Raw genomic sequence first — 17087 nt, forward strand, 5'->3', positions numbered from 1 at the left:
TCCTGTTAGGCCATTTCCTGCTAAAGAGCAGATGGGGGAGGGGCACTTGAATTATACATCCATGCTCCCTGGGTTTTTAGTGAAGGCTGGGCACTGAGCCAGCCCCTGGGCAGTGCCTCCACCCTGGAGCCCTGCTCAGCCCTGCAGCCACGGCTGATGGGCCCCAGGGCTGGTTGCATCTGACTGGGTGTGGCTTTGGACTTGCCAGCTGATTTCTGAGATATTTCCTGAGAAGGGAGTGTGCCTGAAAAATCAGGAGAGGCCTGAGCCCTGGTCTAGAGGCAGGGATCCCTGAAGAAGTTTGTGTCCAACTAGGGGACTGGGAGGCAGCGCAGGAGCCAAAAATCACAAGAGGCCTAAGCTGAGTGGGGGTGGATGAAGGAGCTTCAGAGACTTTGGGATACAATTGGAAAAGCTATCTTCTTATCATCTTCTGAGCAGGCTTCTAGTTGGAGCAGGCTGGAGACTGACCAAGGTCCAGGGCCAGAGGTCTCTCTCTGCTGCCTGGGGTGTGCACATATCAGATTGGGGTGAGGCCATGTGGCAACCTGAAACTTTAGCTAGGGATCTGAGAATCAGGGGTCAGCCCCTCCTCTTCTTCCTTCCTTCCCCTCAACTTTGCCCCTGACACCCTGTCCATAAACACAAAAAACGATTACCTCAGCAAGCACCATGGGGCACGTTCCAGGGAAGGCTCTGCCCCACCCTGAAAGGTCACAGATCACAGTTATATGGAGGTACAGAGGCTAAATCTCAAAGTCTGAGGAGGCTGAAGCAGGAGGATCCCAAACTCTAGGTTAGCCTGGGCTGCATAACAAGACCCTGTCTCTAAACCAACAGTCCAACCATATCAGCCATGTTAGGCTCAATGTCCTCATAAGGGACCTTGCTCATGGGCTGGCCATAACTGGGAGCAGGGAGGCAGCTTATGGAACAGGGGAGCTCCAGAGCCTAACCTCTGGCCCAGTCTGCACCCTCCCTGCCTTCATCTTCACTTATGAGACCTAAGAGTGTCTGAGGGCTCTAGAGAGATAACTTGCCTTGTATACTTCAGGCTAACTGCCTCTGTCTGTTTCCTATTTGTACTACCTCTTCCTCGCTCTCATTTCTACTTTAAGTCCTTCACCAGGGAGGTTCTGAAGGGTGGGCATAGGCCTGCTGGAGTTTGAACCTTAAAACCTGAGATCAGGGGCTGGGGATTTAGCTCAGTGGTAGAGCGCTTACCTAGGAAGCGCAAGGCCCTGGGTTCGGTCCCCAGCTCCAAAAAAAAAAAAAAAAAAAAAACAACCCTGAGATCACCTGACAATACTCAGAAGTCCTGACCCTCTAAATTTCAAAAGGTACTGGTGTGTACTCCGTGCCCCAACCCTTCTTTGTGGGGCCCAGATGTCTCCTGGTTACCCAGCTGTTCACATTCCTCTAGCTCCACCCTCTTTTGAACCAGCAGGGACTGGCAGACATCTTATCCCTCCCACTCTTCTCCCAGGCTTTGCTCTGGTTGCTGGGTCGTGGCCCTCTCACTTGGAACTCAGAACACCACTTAGATATCTTTTTCTCAGACCATAAACATTCTCTGGGATCCTCTGGGGTAAGGTGTGTATGGTGGGTGAGGAAGTCTTCACCGGAGTCACAGTGAAGTAGGAAATGAGCAGGGCAAGGCCACTGGGAATAGGCTACCCTTGAGGAATGAAGGGACATTCTCTCGGGACTGGGCCACCAAAGGCCTGGGAACATCTGTGCAGAAGTGACAGCATCAAAGGTCTGGCCTTCACAAGGTTATGGAATAGACCCTTCTGGGAAGTTGGAGTCACAGGGACAGTGGAGAGGATGGTGAGAAGGGAAGGACTCTGGACTTTTATTGTGAGAGAGTGGGATGATGGAACTGTCAAGGGCTACAGGTAAAAGAGAGTCAAGTCTTGAACAGATGGAGTTTAGAACCTAGAGTCCCAGGGGTCAGAGGCCCTAGGATGGGATGATAGCAATGGTGGTTATAATATTTGAGATAACTGGAAACAGGTTTCTTTTATTTATTTATTTATTTATTTATTTATTTATTTATTTATTTATTTATTTTTTTGGTTCTTTTTTTTCGGAGCTGGGGACCGAACCCAGGGCCTTGCGCTTCCTAGGTAAGCGCTCTACCACTGAGCTAAATCCCCAGCCCCTGGAAACAGGTTTCTTACTCTCAAAGCAGGTTACTCAACATGCAAGGAAGAGAATATGAACGAACCCTGCAGAATTTTGGAGAGAGGATACAATAAGTGTGCTCAAGAAAAACAGATACAAATGTCCATATGACTGTTTGTGTGTTCATATACATTATATGTTTTCCCTCAGGCTGTATGCTCAGCAATGATACTTTAGTAGCAATGAATACCCAACACCTGGATCCTCACGTCTACTGCCCACTTGAAATAAGGCATCAGATCAGGGCTGGCAAAGGGACAGCATATGAGGCAACTGTCAAGCCTGAAAAATGACAGGGACATTTTTATGGACTGGCAGGAAGCGTCCAAGGCAGGGAGGGGAAAGTGTACAGACCACCCAAAGGCTGCTTCAAGGAGGAACCGGCTTCGAGGAAAGGCTGCAAGGTGCACAGAAGCTAACAAGAATGGAAGGTATTGAGTGTGAAAGGAAAGCCTCCTCAGTAGCAAGCATGGAGAGGTGCCAGCTCCCAGAAGCCAACGTGGTGGCTAGGCCCCCCAAAGAGTTGTGGCTCTTGCTTAAGAGAGACTAGCGCAGGCCAAGAGGAAACAAGAGCGGTACTAAGCTGGTTTTGGAAAGGGCAGAATGGGAGTGAAAAAGTCAGTGTGGCAGGAGTCCTATTAGTCGAAGGTGGGTGGACAGATAGGCAAGATGGACCAGACCGAATCGCATGTCTTAAAAGACTCTGGTGGTTAATCTTGACGACCTTCCTGTCCCACCTGGCTATTCCTGTCCCCCTTCCCCAGCCGTCCAGGCCCGGCTAGGCCGCTCACGCACGCTTTTCCGCTCTCCCCGGCTGGACACTTAGGCAGGACACACCGTCCTCTGGTTTGGGGCACATGGCACAGGAGCCGACTCCAGCAGGATAGAGTCAGAGGCCACCGAGGCCGATAGGCTGGCAGCGCCCCTGGAAGACCCTTGCTAGGTGTATGTGGGGTGGGGTGAGGTGGGGAAAATCACGGCTCCTTTAAGGCGCTCGCGCACGCGCAGAGGGAAGGAGAGGCGGGGCGGAAAGAGCGGCACGCGCACGCCGCCCGTGCGCGGTGACGCGACGTGGGGTTTCCCGAGGCTGCAGACAGGGGCCGCCGCGCCCATCCTGATGGCTGGAGGCGTCTGAGGGGCGGACGGCGACGGCGGCGGCGGCGGCGGCGGTGGCGGGCGCGGGCGGCGAGGGCAGCGGGGCTGGGACTGGAACAGCCGCCGCGCGGACCCGACCAGCCTCGCCGGCTCCTGCCCGCAGGCCGCGAGCGCGACGACCAGGCGGCGGCGTGGGCGCCAGACCAGGCGAGGTCGAGGTGAGCGCGGCTGGGGTCCGTGAGCGGCGCCTGCCTGGGGCTGGGCCGGGCCCTGCGGTTCTTCTTCCCGCCCAGGAGTCATCGGCCGCCGGCTTCATCCTGCTCTTCAGGGTGGGGCGGGCGATCCCCGGGTGTGCTGGGTGGGCGGCGGAGCTGGGGTCCCGGGGTCCCGGGGTCCCGGGGTCCCGGGGTGAGGGGTGGGGTGGAGCCGCCTAGGCCGGGGTGCGGGCTCGGGCTCGGGCGCGGGCCGGGGTCGGGGTCTTAGCCTCAAGGCCTCATCCGGGGTGCGGGACATCAGCCGGATCGGAGATGCGGCAACCCGGGTGGAGGTCCTGGATTCAAAGCCGGATCTGGGATTCCGGGCTGGGGTTCTGGGTTCAAAGCTGGATTCCGGATGCGGGACCTGGCCGGTGCATGGTCTTGGGTTCAAAGCCCAGTGTCGGGAATCGGTTCCCAGACCCATGATTCTAAAGGATCGAGGCTGTTGGGGGTGGTCTAGGCCCTGATGCCGGGCCCAGGAGGTGGTCCTGAGTTTCAGGAAGGGAACGGGATGCAGGGCTGGGGCCCGGGTCGTATGTTCGAGCCTGAATGGGTTGCCAAGGCGGGGATGCTCGGCGCGCCGCAGGCGCTTCTCGGGGCCCGGTCCCCGCGGGAACAAAAGCCCAGCTCTGCCCTCCGGACCGCGCCTTCCTGCGGGGCGTGGGACCCGGCTGGGCGCGAGGGGAGCGGACACGGGGCGGGTCTCTCGGATTCGGCCATCACCCCTGCCGGGTGCGGGCCTACCGCTACTGAGCTTCCCAGCTCCCTTGGCTGCGGGTGTTACTGGCCTCAAGCGCCCGCAAATGAATGGGCGCCGCGTCCGGCCGCCGCGACAAGATGGCGATGCCCGCCTTTGTCAGCCAGGACCGCGCCGTCCGCGCCGGGGCTGAAAACAAAGGCCGGCTCTGGCGACCAGTGTAGAGGAAAACGGGCCGGGCTCCTGGGTTCTCTTGATGCCACCGTGCAGGGAGGGGACGTCCTGCCCAGAGCACTCAGAGGGTGGCCTAGCCTTTGCGTGTCTCCACTGCCTCGGGTTCCCCTGGGGAACTGCAGCTTAGCTTTTGACCTTTTGATACATTCGAACTGAACATTTTTTTCCAGGTTTTTTTAAACCACAGGGTTAGCATCCCAAAATAGCATCCCTATATGTGCTCAGCTCGTCTTTAAAGAGGTTATGCCAGAATTTTTGAGAGGAGAATTAGTGGGACTTCATTTTAATTAATTGTTTAGTGCAATGCTATTTTGCCTGAATGTCTGTCTTTGTGTGTATATGAAGGTGTCAGATTCCCTGGAACTGGAGTTAAGAGTCATTAGCTGACGTGTGGGTGCTGGGAACTGAACCTCGGGCCCTTTGGAAGATCAGCCAAACCCCTGAACCATCTCTCCAGCCCAGAATTAGTAGAATTTATAACTAAGTATATTAAAGACACTTGTTCGTGAATATTGAAATTTCAGATAATTTGTAGTGTTGGTTTGGTAGTAGTAGTACTTTGTATTGTTATGTTTCGATCTGATAGCAATCAAGCCTTTTTGTGTATAGCCTGTGAGATTTACTGTTAACTAAGAAAATATGTAGTCAGTCCATCATGATGAGCAAATGGCAGTGTTAATGCTGTGAAAAGTTCCATTTCACTGTGTAGACTAAATGTGGTCCTCAGAGAAGGCATTAATCAGTTTTTGAATAGTTTGTTTTGTTTTTACATGTGAAGCTATAGTGGTGGTGGGAGAAACAGCCTTTATTTAAAGATGAGGCTTTTAGTTTTCATATTAAGATGTCTTCTGGATTCTTCTCGAAGGTATTTCATATTGCAAAAAGAAAATGTCTTACACTGGGTGTTTGGCCAGGGATGGAAATGTAAAGACGGGCTTTGAGTCCCTAGACAGCAGAACTAGGTTCTGGCTTCTTGATATGATTTAGGGAGATTGATCCTGCACAGACCTGTGCAGGAATGCTGTGCAACTGGGAAGGCACTGATCTCCGTGTATCTAGAGAGGCTAGACGTCGGTGTAGGGTTCTGCCTGCACTTATTTCACTGCTACAGTGTGCTATCTTTCTTAGAAGGTGAGAGTCTGGAAAGTCAAAAGTAGGTTTTCTGGGACTGTGTGCTCATACCTGCTGCCTGCTCCTGGGTTTAATGTCATAGTCCCAGTGTCAGGATTGTATTTGATCTGCTGGTTCTTCGAAAGGATCGTTTTTTACACAGGAGATTTAACTTGCAACTTTGACAGTGTCTTCCATGAATGAGCTCATCCACTGGATACAAACAGTTCTTATATAGCATCTGAGCTGACATCAAAGCTTTATTTGTTTAATTGGAGTAGTGCAGAGTACCCCTTAAGCACGCTTTGTAAAAAGGCTTTTCTTTGTTTGATAGCCTTAGTTATATCTGATTTGGGAGAAAGGGAGATCAGGTAAATTGCCTTAGATTTATAAGGTTGCAGAATAAACCAGATGTGGTAGGATATTCTCTAATCCCAGCACTCTGGACAGCCTGGTCTACCTGTAGATGACACTTTGTTCAAACCCTCCCTTTCCCCAAAGGCTGCATAATGGTGGTTTTGTCTCGTTTTTAAGAGTCAAAACTTCACATCTATTAGTGAGGATGATTTCTGGGATTATTCAGGTGCATTTATATTGATCACTGGAGAAACAGGCTTACTTAGAGAAGATACTCTTTCAAAAGAAGTGGTGCACGGAGGTACTGAAGATTTATTAATTTCACTTAGTTAAAGATGCTGGGCTGGACGTTCAGGTACTCGATGCCAACCAAGCCTGTTAGATCCCTGAAGCCCCTCTGGGAAAAGGGAAAACGCACTTCTTCAAGGCCTCTGCCACCCATGCACAGACTTGCACTATGCAAGTATAATTTAAGAAAATCTATTATCCATTGGTATTACTGGAAAGTTAACGGCTCGGCTCTAAATGTGGCTTTGAGAAAGGCATGAGCAGTCTGCAATCACCTACTGTCATCTGGCTGTGTGGCCAGGGCTTACCGTGTGAGCCGCAACAGTTTTGTTTTAGAAGTGTAGTATCTGCAGTTATTAGTTTGTTCATTGGATTGTTTTTCTCTGCCCAACAGATTTGGCTCATGTCAGTCACCAAATTGGATTAAATTCTTTATGTGGGCTTTGGTTTTAGCATTAGTGGATTGGTAATAGATATTCTCGATTTTATTATCTGGACTTGACCATATGGTGTGCCGTCCCCTTTAGTTTTTAAAAGGCCATCATACCCAGGCTGTCCTGGTATTCACCATGCAGACCAGGCTGGCCTCTAACCTCTGGTGATCCTCCTTCCTCAGCTTCCAAAGTGCTAGGATTCAGGCCTGAGACATCATGGCCAGTTTTATGCCATATTATTTAAAAACTTTTAGCATGGAACAAAACTTTTTAGATTTTTGGTTTTTTTTTTAATTAAAAATTTTTTTCCAGTATTTTATGGGTATGAGTATTTTGCTTGAATGTATATGTGTACCTATGTGTGCTTGGTTCCTGTAGACGCCAGAAGGCTGAGAACTGAGAATAAAACCCAAGTCCTCTGCAAGAGGAGCAAGTACTCTGATAGCTGAGTCGGCATTCCAGCTCATTTTCTTAATTTTTAATTTTTATTTTATTTATTTATTTATTTACTTATTTTCTTCTTTTTTCTTTTTTTCAGAGCTGGGGACCGAACCCAGGGCCTTGCGTTTGCTAGGCGAGTGCTCTACCACTGAGCTAAATCCCCAACCCCAATTTTTAATTTTTAAATCTTTAATTTTTCCTAATTCTTTTTTCTGGAGGGGTCTTGAGTGCTGGGACCATAGCTGGCATCTTCTTAATTCTTAGTTTTGTTTTAAGTCTGATTTTAGGAGCTGGTGGTGTGTATTTGTGATCTCAGCACTTGGGAAGTGGGGGCAGGATTAGGAGGTGTTCAAGGTCATTAGCTACATAGTCACTGAGGCCAGACTGAGCTACACGAGATCCTATTTGAGTAATTCCAGGTTTGCATTCCGGTGTTTGCTTTGTTTAAGAGACAGAGCTCACTATGTTGCTTAGGCTACTCTTGAAATACTCGAGGCTCTCATCCCTCAATTTTCCCATTATATTCTTCCCAGAGCTGTTTGTTATTAAGAATATTTGTAGAGGTTATGAAGTAGAAGGAGAAAACATTTAAATTAAAGCATTCACAAAACATATGCTAAGTAGTGATGGGAAAATGGTCCTATGATATTGTATGGATTTATATGTGATGAAAGGATGTATCATATTAACTGTTCTGAAATAGGAATGGGGACCACGCTTTTTTTTTTTTTTTTTTCCTTTTTTTCAGATCTGGGGATCGAACCCAGGGCCAAGCGCTCTACCACTGAGCTAAATCCCCAACCCCCAGGGACCATGCTTTTTTAAAGTTTGAATCTTGTTGCATAACTCATTTAAGAAATGCAGACTTCTTAGACATTGGAGTTGGTCACTGGGTAAGAGGACTGCTGACTGCTCTTTTACCTCCTTGTACAGTACTGGCTTTAGGGAGCCATGTTGATCCCCTGATGCTGCTTTTGGCTTCCATGGCATTCTTTTATAGAATACAGTTGCCTTTCTACCTCCCAAAGGGTTTCTCTGTGTATCCCTGGCAGTCCTGGAACTCTCTGTAGATGGGTGAAGCTGGCCTCAAACTTAGAGGTCCATCTGCCTCTGCCTTCCAAGTGTTGGGTTTAAAGACATGTACCACCACCTGTGTACCCCCTTCCCCCTCCAGTTTACCTTTTCTTTGTCTTTGGGGTGGTTCCCCCCCCCCCCCCAGCTGGGGACCGAACCCAGGGCCTTGCTCTACCACTGAACTAAATCCCCAACCCCTGGGGTGGTTCTTTTAAGACAGGGTTTGTCTGTCTTGGGACTTGTAGACCAGACTGGCCTTGAACTCAAGATGTTTAATTATGTTGCTTGTTTTTTTTTTTTTTTTTTTTAGATAGATTTATTTATTTATTTATTTATTTATTTAATATAATTACACCGTAGCTGTCTTCAGACACTCCAGAAGAGGACATCATCTCATTACAGATGGTTGTGAGCCACCATATGGTTGCTGGGATTTGAATTCAAGACCTCTGGAAAAGCAGTCAGTGCTCTTAACCACTGAGCCATCTCTCCAGCCCATGTTGCTATTTTTTGATTTTGTTTTTTGTTTTTTGAGACAGGCTTTCTTTGTGTAGCCTTGGCTGTCCTGGAATTAGCTCTGTAGATCAGGCTGACTTCGAACTCAAACATCCACTTGCCTCTGCCTCCCAAGTGCTAGTAAAGACATGCGTTACGTCCATGCCTTCAGTGATTTGTCTTATTAAATCAGAATTTTGAGAAAGCATTTGTAAAATCTCTCCAATCTAAAAGACTAAGATAGGGGCTGGAGAGATGGCTCAGTGGTTAAGAGCACTGCCTGTTCTTCTAGAGGTTATGAGTTCAATTCCCAGCAACATGGTGGCTCACAACCATCCTTAATGGGATCTGATGCCCTCTTCTGGTGTGTCTGAAAAGAGATAGTGTACTCATATAAAATAAACCTTTAAAAAAAAGAGGCTAAGACCACATTAAAAAATAGTTGTAAGAATTATTTAGTTGAATCCATTCTGCTGTTGATAAAAAGGTTATGATACGATGAAAATCAGTAGTCCCAAATTTTATAATGTATTTTATCAAGAGGAGAGAGATTATATATTTATTAGTTTGTGAGACTGTTAGGTTGAGAACAGTAAGGATGAGTGAAACATGCTTATTAATTTGTAGTTGTGTGATTGTCTTGTAACTCAACAACCATGTGGTGATCATAAAATATACTCAGTACAGGGTATAAATGCTTGTCTGTTTGTCTGTTAGTTTATATTCCCTTTCCTTTATATTAAATATTTTAAGTACTTACCTAGCATCTTTTTTGGGGGTCCAGAGGTTAAAGTTGTGGGAGCCTGACCAGCAGGACTAGTGGAAGTCAGTAGTTCTCAGGGACACCAAGCCAATTCTAGAGCTCAGTAAAGTCTCTGAAATAAATTTGAAGTCTGGGACAGGAGAGGAGATGGGGTGTTTCTCATACAACAAACAGCAACCGGACTCTGTTATCCCCCTTGTCTTCAGCACCAGAGCTGTGTCTGGCACATAATAAACACTCAATAGTTATTATCTGAGGCCAGAAATTTCCCTTGGGAGAAGTAGATACAGAAAGATTAGAGCCTTGAAAAAAAATTGTGAACTCTCATCTAGAGAGCTCTAACAGGCTTTTGAAGTCTGAATAGATGGACTAGATGGGGACCATGCTGAAGCCTGGAGCATTCTGACATCAGGGAGGGGTTTCAGCTGGTGATGAAGAACGAGTCCTGGGTTGCATGGGATGGGGCACTAAATTTAGGTTCTTTCCTGGGTGCTTGTTGGGGCAGATTATGATTTTGACTTGTGCATGCTGGGATGGTGGCTACTCCATCTTCATACTGTGCTTCACAGACATTTGAACATTTCTTTGCTGTAAAGTGTTTTGAGTTCATTCTCCCCATTTAGGAGCCTCTCTTTGCAGGGCATTTCTGGACCTCAGGCTTTATATTTATAGTCTGATGTTGAGCTTCTCACCTAAGCTTCAGGTAGACAGGCACTTACTTACCTTTACTGGTACATCACCCTGTATGTAGCTCCTGAAAAGGTATACAACAAATACTTTTGTATCTGTAACTTCTGTTATGTTCTAAAGCTGTAGAAGGGATGGAGGCCTTTGGGGGTGATTATTAGCATTTGATGGTGACTGGAGCCTTGTAATTGTTTACTCAGACCTGTGAAAGTGTAATCTGTATAAACCTCTTAGCAGTTCCTGCGACCCTTTTAAGGGTTCCTTAGGTTAAAACTACTTGTAATCATGAAACACTTTGTTTGACTTACTGCTGTGCTGGGTTTGCACTGATGGTGAGTAAAACAGCTAACTACTTCACAGATCAAAACTGTGGTGCAAACCAGTTATTGTCACATCACTCAGGTTAATGACTGGGCATGGTGGCACAGGTCTTCAATCCCAGACTTAGGAGTCAGGGAGTTCTCTGAGTTTGAGGTAAGCCTGGTCTGCATAGTGAGATTCAGACCAACAAGGGCTTAAAAAAATCGTTAAGCCTTCACATTTATTATTTTTACTGGTTTGAAACAAAAGTCTTGCTATGTGTCCCATGTTCCAACATGAACAGAGTGAACCAGGTACATGAGTATTGATAGCATACTGTAGAAACTCTCAGCGTTTTATTTTATGATAATAGGAATATTTCGTACAATAATAGAAATAATAAAGTAGAAAAATCTCAGAGATTGCTAAGTGCTTAAGGACACTGACTCTCTCTCTACCTCAAGACCTTAGCATCCGCATGGTGGTTCACAACCATCTGTAACTCTGGTTCTGGACATTTTCTGGTCTCTGAAGGCATGCTTATGGTACACAGACGTACATGTAAGCAAAACACCCACATACATAAAATATAATGAAATTTTGTTTTTGTTTTTCAACACAGAGTTTCTCTGTGTAGCCCTGGCTGTCCTGAAACTCACTCTGTAGACTAAGTTAGCCTTGAACTCAGAGATCTGCCTCTGCCTTAAGGGTGTGTGCCACCACCACCCAACCATAAAATATTTTTTTAAAAGATTTATTTATTTATCACATACAAGTACACTGTAACTGTCTTCACACACACACCAGAAGAGAGTATCGGATCCCATTACAGATGGTTGTGAGCCACCATGTGGTTGCTGGGAATTGAACTCAGGACCTCTAGAAGAGCAGTCAGTGTTCTTAACCACTAAGCCCCCCAATTTTTTTAAATAGAAGTTTTCAAATAAAAATTGGGGTGTGTGTGTGTGTCTTTGACTGTGTCTGTCTCTGCTACCATTGACAGTATCCAGTATTTAAATGGATGGTGTGTGAGTGTGTTCATTTTGCAAGGATGAAACCCCAGGCCCCTTGTATGCAAGGCAAATAAATGTTGTACCACTCACGCATATATCTTTAATCCTGAGGATAATGTACTTTGCTTATGAGGTTAGAGGGTAGTACAGGTGAAATGGTTTTGTTAATAAAATGAAGCATTGTCTACATTTCAAATATCTCCTTATATCAGTGAACTTTCACTTCCCAAATAACCTCTACATGATGCTATGACCTCACAGGTGGATACAATATTCATTCAGAACATAACTGGAGTAAAATAATTTGATGTAACTATTTGAAAAATTGTCAGTTTCAGATTCTGAGTTAAACTGTTTAAGAAACTGACCACTTGAGTTCATAATGTGGCTCAAATAAAAGATGCCCTGCCTCAAAAACATGGTTGGAGCTCATGAAATGTCTTAGCAGGCTTTGCCATTGATACGCTCTCCTCTTCACTCTTGTAACTTACAGCCGTGTCACTTCAGTTTTCTGCCTCTTTTTCATAGAGCTTTCTCTCTGTGCAGCTGCTTTCCTTAGAAGGACATAGTTAAGGCCCACCCTATTTCAGCGTGACCTTGTTTTAGTTCGCCTGATTACACCTGAAAGAGACCTCTTTCCAAATAAGGTCACAGTTCCAAGTAGACCTGAATTTTGGCAGATGATGCTCAACTCTAGGTACCTAGTGCTTTGTCCTGTGTGTCACATTTCCTTGGGTTTCTAACTTATGATCTCCCATGTATTTGTTATCTTTCAGAGTCAGTAGTAGTGGGGATGGAACTCAGGGTCTGTCCTGTGTTAGACAGTGCTCAGCTGCCAAACTGTACCTTCAGACCTCTTTCCCTGTTTCTGTCGGATGTCTTGTTCAATAATAGAGGCTTTTAGCTGGGTGTGGTAGCTCATGCTTTTAATGTCAGCACCCCAGAAGCAGGGGCAGGCTTGGTCTGCATAGCGAATTCCAGGCCAGCTAAGACTGTACACAATGAGACCCTGTCTCAAAAAACAAAACAAAACAACAAAACAATGGATAAAATGAAGTGGGTTTGAAGTTTTGTGTGTGTCCGCCAATCATAAAAATCAGATGTTTGGGCAGTGGTGGTGCATGCGGAGGCAGGTGAATCTCGGAGTTCCAGGACGGCCAGGCCTACTTTCCCCCAACCCCCAAACGGAGTTTGTGGGTGTCGGGGGGGGGGGGAATCAGATGCTTTTGTAGTGGGCAGTTGGAGGCTAATTGGGTCATCTCTAAGAAGTAACAAAAAAAAAAAAGGAACTGGCTACATGATGAATAACTGTGATTAGACAAGTAGGTTTCTCTACTCCTCCTTTCCTAGTTGTTATTTTTGTGGCTGGGGTTCTGGGGTTCTGTGGGGGAGGGCAGAGAGACAGAGGCTCGATGAAAAACTCAGCCAAGCCATGCACCTGAGCTCCTGCACCTCCCTTTCCTGTTGGGGTCTGGGAGTTCTGCTGTAATTATGCCTTTTGGTCTGAGTGTTAGCTGGAATATACTTTACAATGCTTTATGGTAAAACTCTGCTTTGGTTTTTATTGGAGACATCAGTAACTTAAGCTATTGAGTGCCTAGATGAAATACGGAGCGGTAGACTGGCCCAGCCTTGAGTTTTATCATGTGCTGATTTGTAACAAGCTTGCTTTCCTTCTTTCTTTCTTTCTTTCTTTCTTTCTTTCTTTCTTTCTTTCTTTCTTTCTTTTTTTTTTTAAATAGATTACGGATTTTGGGGGGAGGTTCTTAAGAGAGGGAATTAGTTTAATGCCATTGTCATGGTTAGGACTTTCTACTGGTCCTGTGATGGCTTTGTTTTGTGAAAGGATCTTCCTATGTTGCCTAGGCTGGTCCTAAGCCCTTGGTCTTAACGGATGCTCCTCTAGGCATCCTGAACAGCTGTGAGTGTGTTTGCCATGCTCACCATAGCTGTATATTCATAAAAATTAGATCTCTCCGTATCCTGTGAAGTCCTGCTGTCCAGTCCTGTTTGTTTGTGCAGATCTGGGGATGTAGCAAGATAACATACAAAGTATGGTACCTTTGTACTAGGATACCATCTCCCCCCTTTCTCCCTCTTCTCTTAATTTTGCCAAGCTCATGATTGCTAGGGGCGGGGAAAGGAAAAATAGTTTGGGAGTAGCACAGCAGTGAATTATTTGTGTTTTTAAGATCAAAACTCTCAAAGACCACTTGTAGTAAGCTGGTTGTGGGAACATACTCTTTAGTCAGCATTGGAGAAGCAGAGGTGCCCAGGAGGTTCTGGAGTTCAAGGGTATCTGGGGTTAGATAATGAGACTTGTCTCCAAAAACAAAGTAGCTCTATGAGAAAATTAACTGTGTAGCTAATTTTTTTAAAATGGAGTCTTAGGTATTCTAATCTGGTTTTGCTATATACCCAAGGATGTCTGAATTGGTTCTGCCTCTACTCCAATGCGCTTATGTTACAGATATGGGCCACCACACCTTGTTTGTGTGGTGCTGTGGACTGAGTTGAGGAATGTGTGCATGCTGGGCAACCAGAGAGTAAATGTCATGTAAGGCCTAAGATTTGCCCACAGATCTTTCTTAGTCTCATCTCACATATGCGTGCTGGGATTTCAAACCTAGGTCTTTTTTTTTTTTTTGGTTCTTTTTTTTTGGAGCTGGGGACCGAACCCAGGGCCTTGTGCTTCCTAGGCAAGCGCTCTACCACTGAGCTAAATCCCCAACCCCAAACCTAGGTCTTTTGAAGAGTAGCCATTGCTCTTACCTGCTGACCCATTCCTCCTGTCCCAAGCTATATTGTTAATTAAGGGAGAGACTGGGAATGCTGTTCAAAAATGTGCAGTGCGGGCTGAGCCAGGGTAAGACTCTGCCTCCTGCTAGCTCCTACTCTCTGTAACTAGGTGTGAGAGAAGGCTGCTGTGTGAGGTTTGACTTCCCTTCTCCTGTGTGTTAGGCAGGTCTGTGTATTCAGCTCAGTGTGGTTAGAATTCTGCCACATTGACTCTTGGTGGTATTTGTGGAAGTCTCTGAAGGGGTGGTTCCTGGATGGATACTCCACTGAGCTCTTTGTCTGTCTGTCCATCTGTCCGTCTGTCTATATCTATCTGTCTATCAATCATCTATCCACTCCAGATTTTTATTCCCTTCCTGGTCCACCCCCACCATCACCCCCACCCCCTTGGTTACTTTATCTAGATTTGATAGTTCTACCTCCAGAAAAAAGAAGTACTTTATACTTGTGGGCAATAAATGGGAGAACCTAAGAATTCCCATTTAAGCCATGGTAAAGTCCCCTGATTGGGGCCCTGAAGGATGGACTTCCCTCAAACAAACCAAGGACTCTTCTTCTATTCCTAGAAGCAGCAGTGGGCTGGGATGTTCTCTGGGATAGGCACGAAGCAGGCACTAGGGATTCTTTGTCTTCTACCTTTAAGGCCAAGGCAGGAGGATTATGAATTCAAGGCCAGACTCGACTAATTAGCCAGACTACTTAGAAAACAGACTAAGGGGGTTGGGGACTTAGCTCAGCGGTAGAGCACTTGCCTAGCAAGCGCAAGGCCCTGGGTTCGGTCCTCAGCTCTGAAAAAAAGAAAAAAAAAAAAAAAAAAGAAAACAGACTAAGATAAACCAAACCCTCCCTAAAATGTGATTATATCATGAAACAATGAAAATTCACATTAATTTTCCTCCTTGCTACCAAGGGGTGGGTGTGTGTGTGTGTGTGTGTGTGTGTGTGTGTGTGTGTTAGTTAATTTACTGTTAAAATCAGTAAATTTCATACCGGGAACATGTTTTGTTAAGTTTGTTCTCCCTTACATTTTTAAGAACATTTTATTTTATTTTATTTATTTATTTATTTATTTATTTTGAGCTGGGGACTGAACCCAGGACTTTGCGCTTCCTAGGTAAGCGCTCTACCACTGAGCTAAATCCCCAGCCCCTTAAGAACATTTTAAAGAACATAGGCCAGGAGTCACATAGAAGGGCCCAGTCACTGGGCTTCTTTACACTATAATCCAGGGTTTTATATTTAAAGCAGAATGCTAAATAAATGTGTTTGTGGGCTTCTTTGGTGATTGTCTTTTTTTTTTTTAAAGATTTATTTATTTATTTTACATGAGTACACTGTAGTTGTTTTCAGACACACCAGAAGAGGACATCAGATCCCATTACAGATGGTTGTGAGCCACCATGTGATTGCTGGGATTTGAACTCAGGACCTCTGGAAGAGCAGTCGGTGCTCTTAACCGCTGAGCCATCTCTCCAGCCCTCTAATGACATTCTTAATGCTTGGAAAGTCTGCTACACTTGGCTGCTGCTTCCATCCCCACTCTCCTCAAACCCCTCTCCCCCATCTATTCCCACCTCCCCCATTTATCTCCTCACCTTTTCTTGCCTTTCATCCCCCATCCCTACTTCTGCTTACCCTAGGAAATACCTTTCAACCAGCAGGTGTAGAGATCCTGCTGGGTTTTGTTGATTAGGGAGTCCCTGTTCTCAGGAATGTTGGCATTACTCAACTTCACTGTCCTCAACTGAAAAGAAGGAGATGGACCAAGTTTGTGGGGACCCTGCTTCTTCCGTTTTGGCTCTTTTATCTTTTTCCTCATTGCCCTGATTTTTCTTTTCACTGTCTCCTCCCCTATTTTGTTCTTAGCCTTGATTGTTTTATCTTTTGAGGCCAAGGTTTGGGTTTTGATGGGAAGGTTCCCAAATTCATGGAGGTACTGTCTCAAGTGTTCCTGGTACTCTGGCCCTAACATAACTTTAAGTCTCATATACTTGGTTGTAAGATCCAACTTAAGCAATTATGTCTAATGAATTCATTGGCCATTTGGAAAGTGATACTCATGAAAACTAATTTTATTCATTCTTTATTAGCTATTAATTAGTGGACTAGGTAGTTTCCCAAATTTGAGAATCAGATCAAATTTTTCTCACCTCATTTCCTGTGTGGTGCTGAAGTTTTTGCAGTGCTTGTTTTTGTTTTGTTTTGTTTTTTTAATTAAAGCAACCATGTCAGGCCCAGCTGTTAGGATGTGACATCATCAGGAGGATATATAGCTAGTGTGGAACTTAGTGCTCCTCTCTTGTCAGTCAGTCACCTCCAAGCTTCCTACATTACTTTTCTTAGTGCTGTGAATTTGTTCATCATTCTGAACATCATTTAGTTGGGGAGCTGAGAGTATTGAGTGCCTATGTGTGAGCTTGTGTGCTGAAGTAGGGTCTTACTGTGCATCCCTCGCTGGTTTGGAACTCGTTCTGTAGTCCAAATTTGCCTTGAACTCAAGAGATCCTCTGCCTCTCGAGTGCTGAGATTAAAGGCATGTGCTACCATGCTGGTTTTTTTTTTTTTGTTGTTGTTGTTTTTTTTTTCTTTTTTTCGGAGCTGGGGACTGGGTTTTTTTTTTTTTTTTTTTTTTTTTGGTTTTGAACATTGATTTGTGTGCCTGCATGTATAGTACAGCACTGTGTGTAGGTCAGAGGACAGTTTACAGGAGATGGTTCTCTCCTTGCACTGTGTGGATTCCAGGGATCAAACTCAGGCTGTCAGGCTTGATAGCAAGTCTCTTGGTCATTAAGCTGTTCTCCCAGTCCAAAAGTAAGTTTATTGTGTGCACTGCAAGGGCAGTGACACAGTTGCATT

General features: G+C 45.7%; 1 protein-coding gene across 18 annotated transcripts in view; it reads left to right on the plus strand.

Annotated features, from left to right (window-relative positions):
- The first annotated feature begins 2537 nt into the window (after nt 1–2537).
- Nucleotides 2538–17087, plus strand: part of Gnb1 (G protein subunit beta 1) — a 67519-nt gene continuing 52969 nt past the window's right edge. For 10 of the 18 annotated variants that reach the window (NM_001430057.1, NM_030987.3, NM_001430058.1 and 7 more), the window contains exon 1: nt 3283–3500. The gene's annotated coding sequence lies outside the window, so the exon portion shown is untranslated. Of the gene's footprint in view, nt 2619–3282; nt 3612–17087 lie in introns of those variants that run through there. The other 8 variants (NM_001430069.1, NM_001430070.1, NM_001430071.1 and 5 more) reach the window with 2 other exon arrangements.

This window comes from Rattus norvegicus, chromosome 5 (assembly GCF_021556685.1).
Source record: "Rattus norvegicus strain SHRSP/BbbUtx chromosome 5, alternate assembly SHRSP_T2T, whole genome shotgun sequence".
NCBI lineage: Eukaryota > Metazoa > Chordata > Mammalia > Rodentia > Muridae > Rattus > Rattus norvegicus.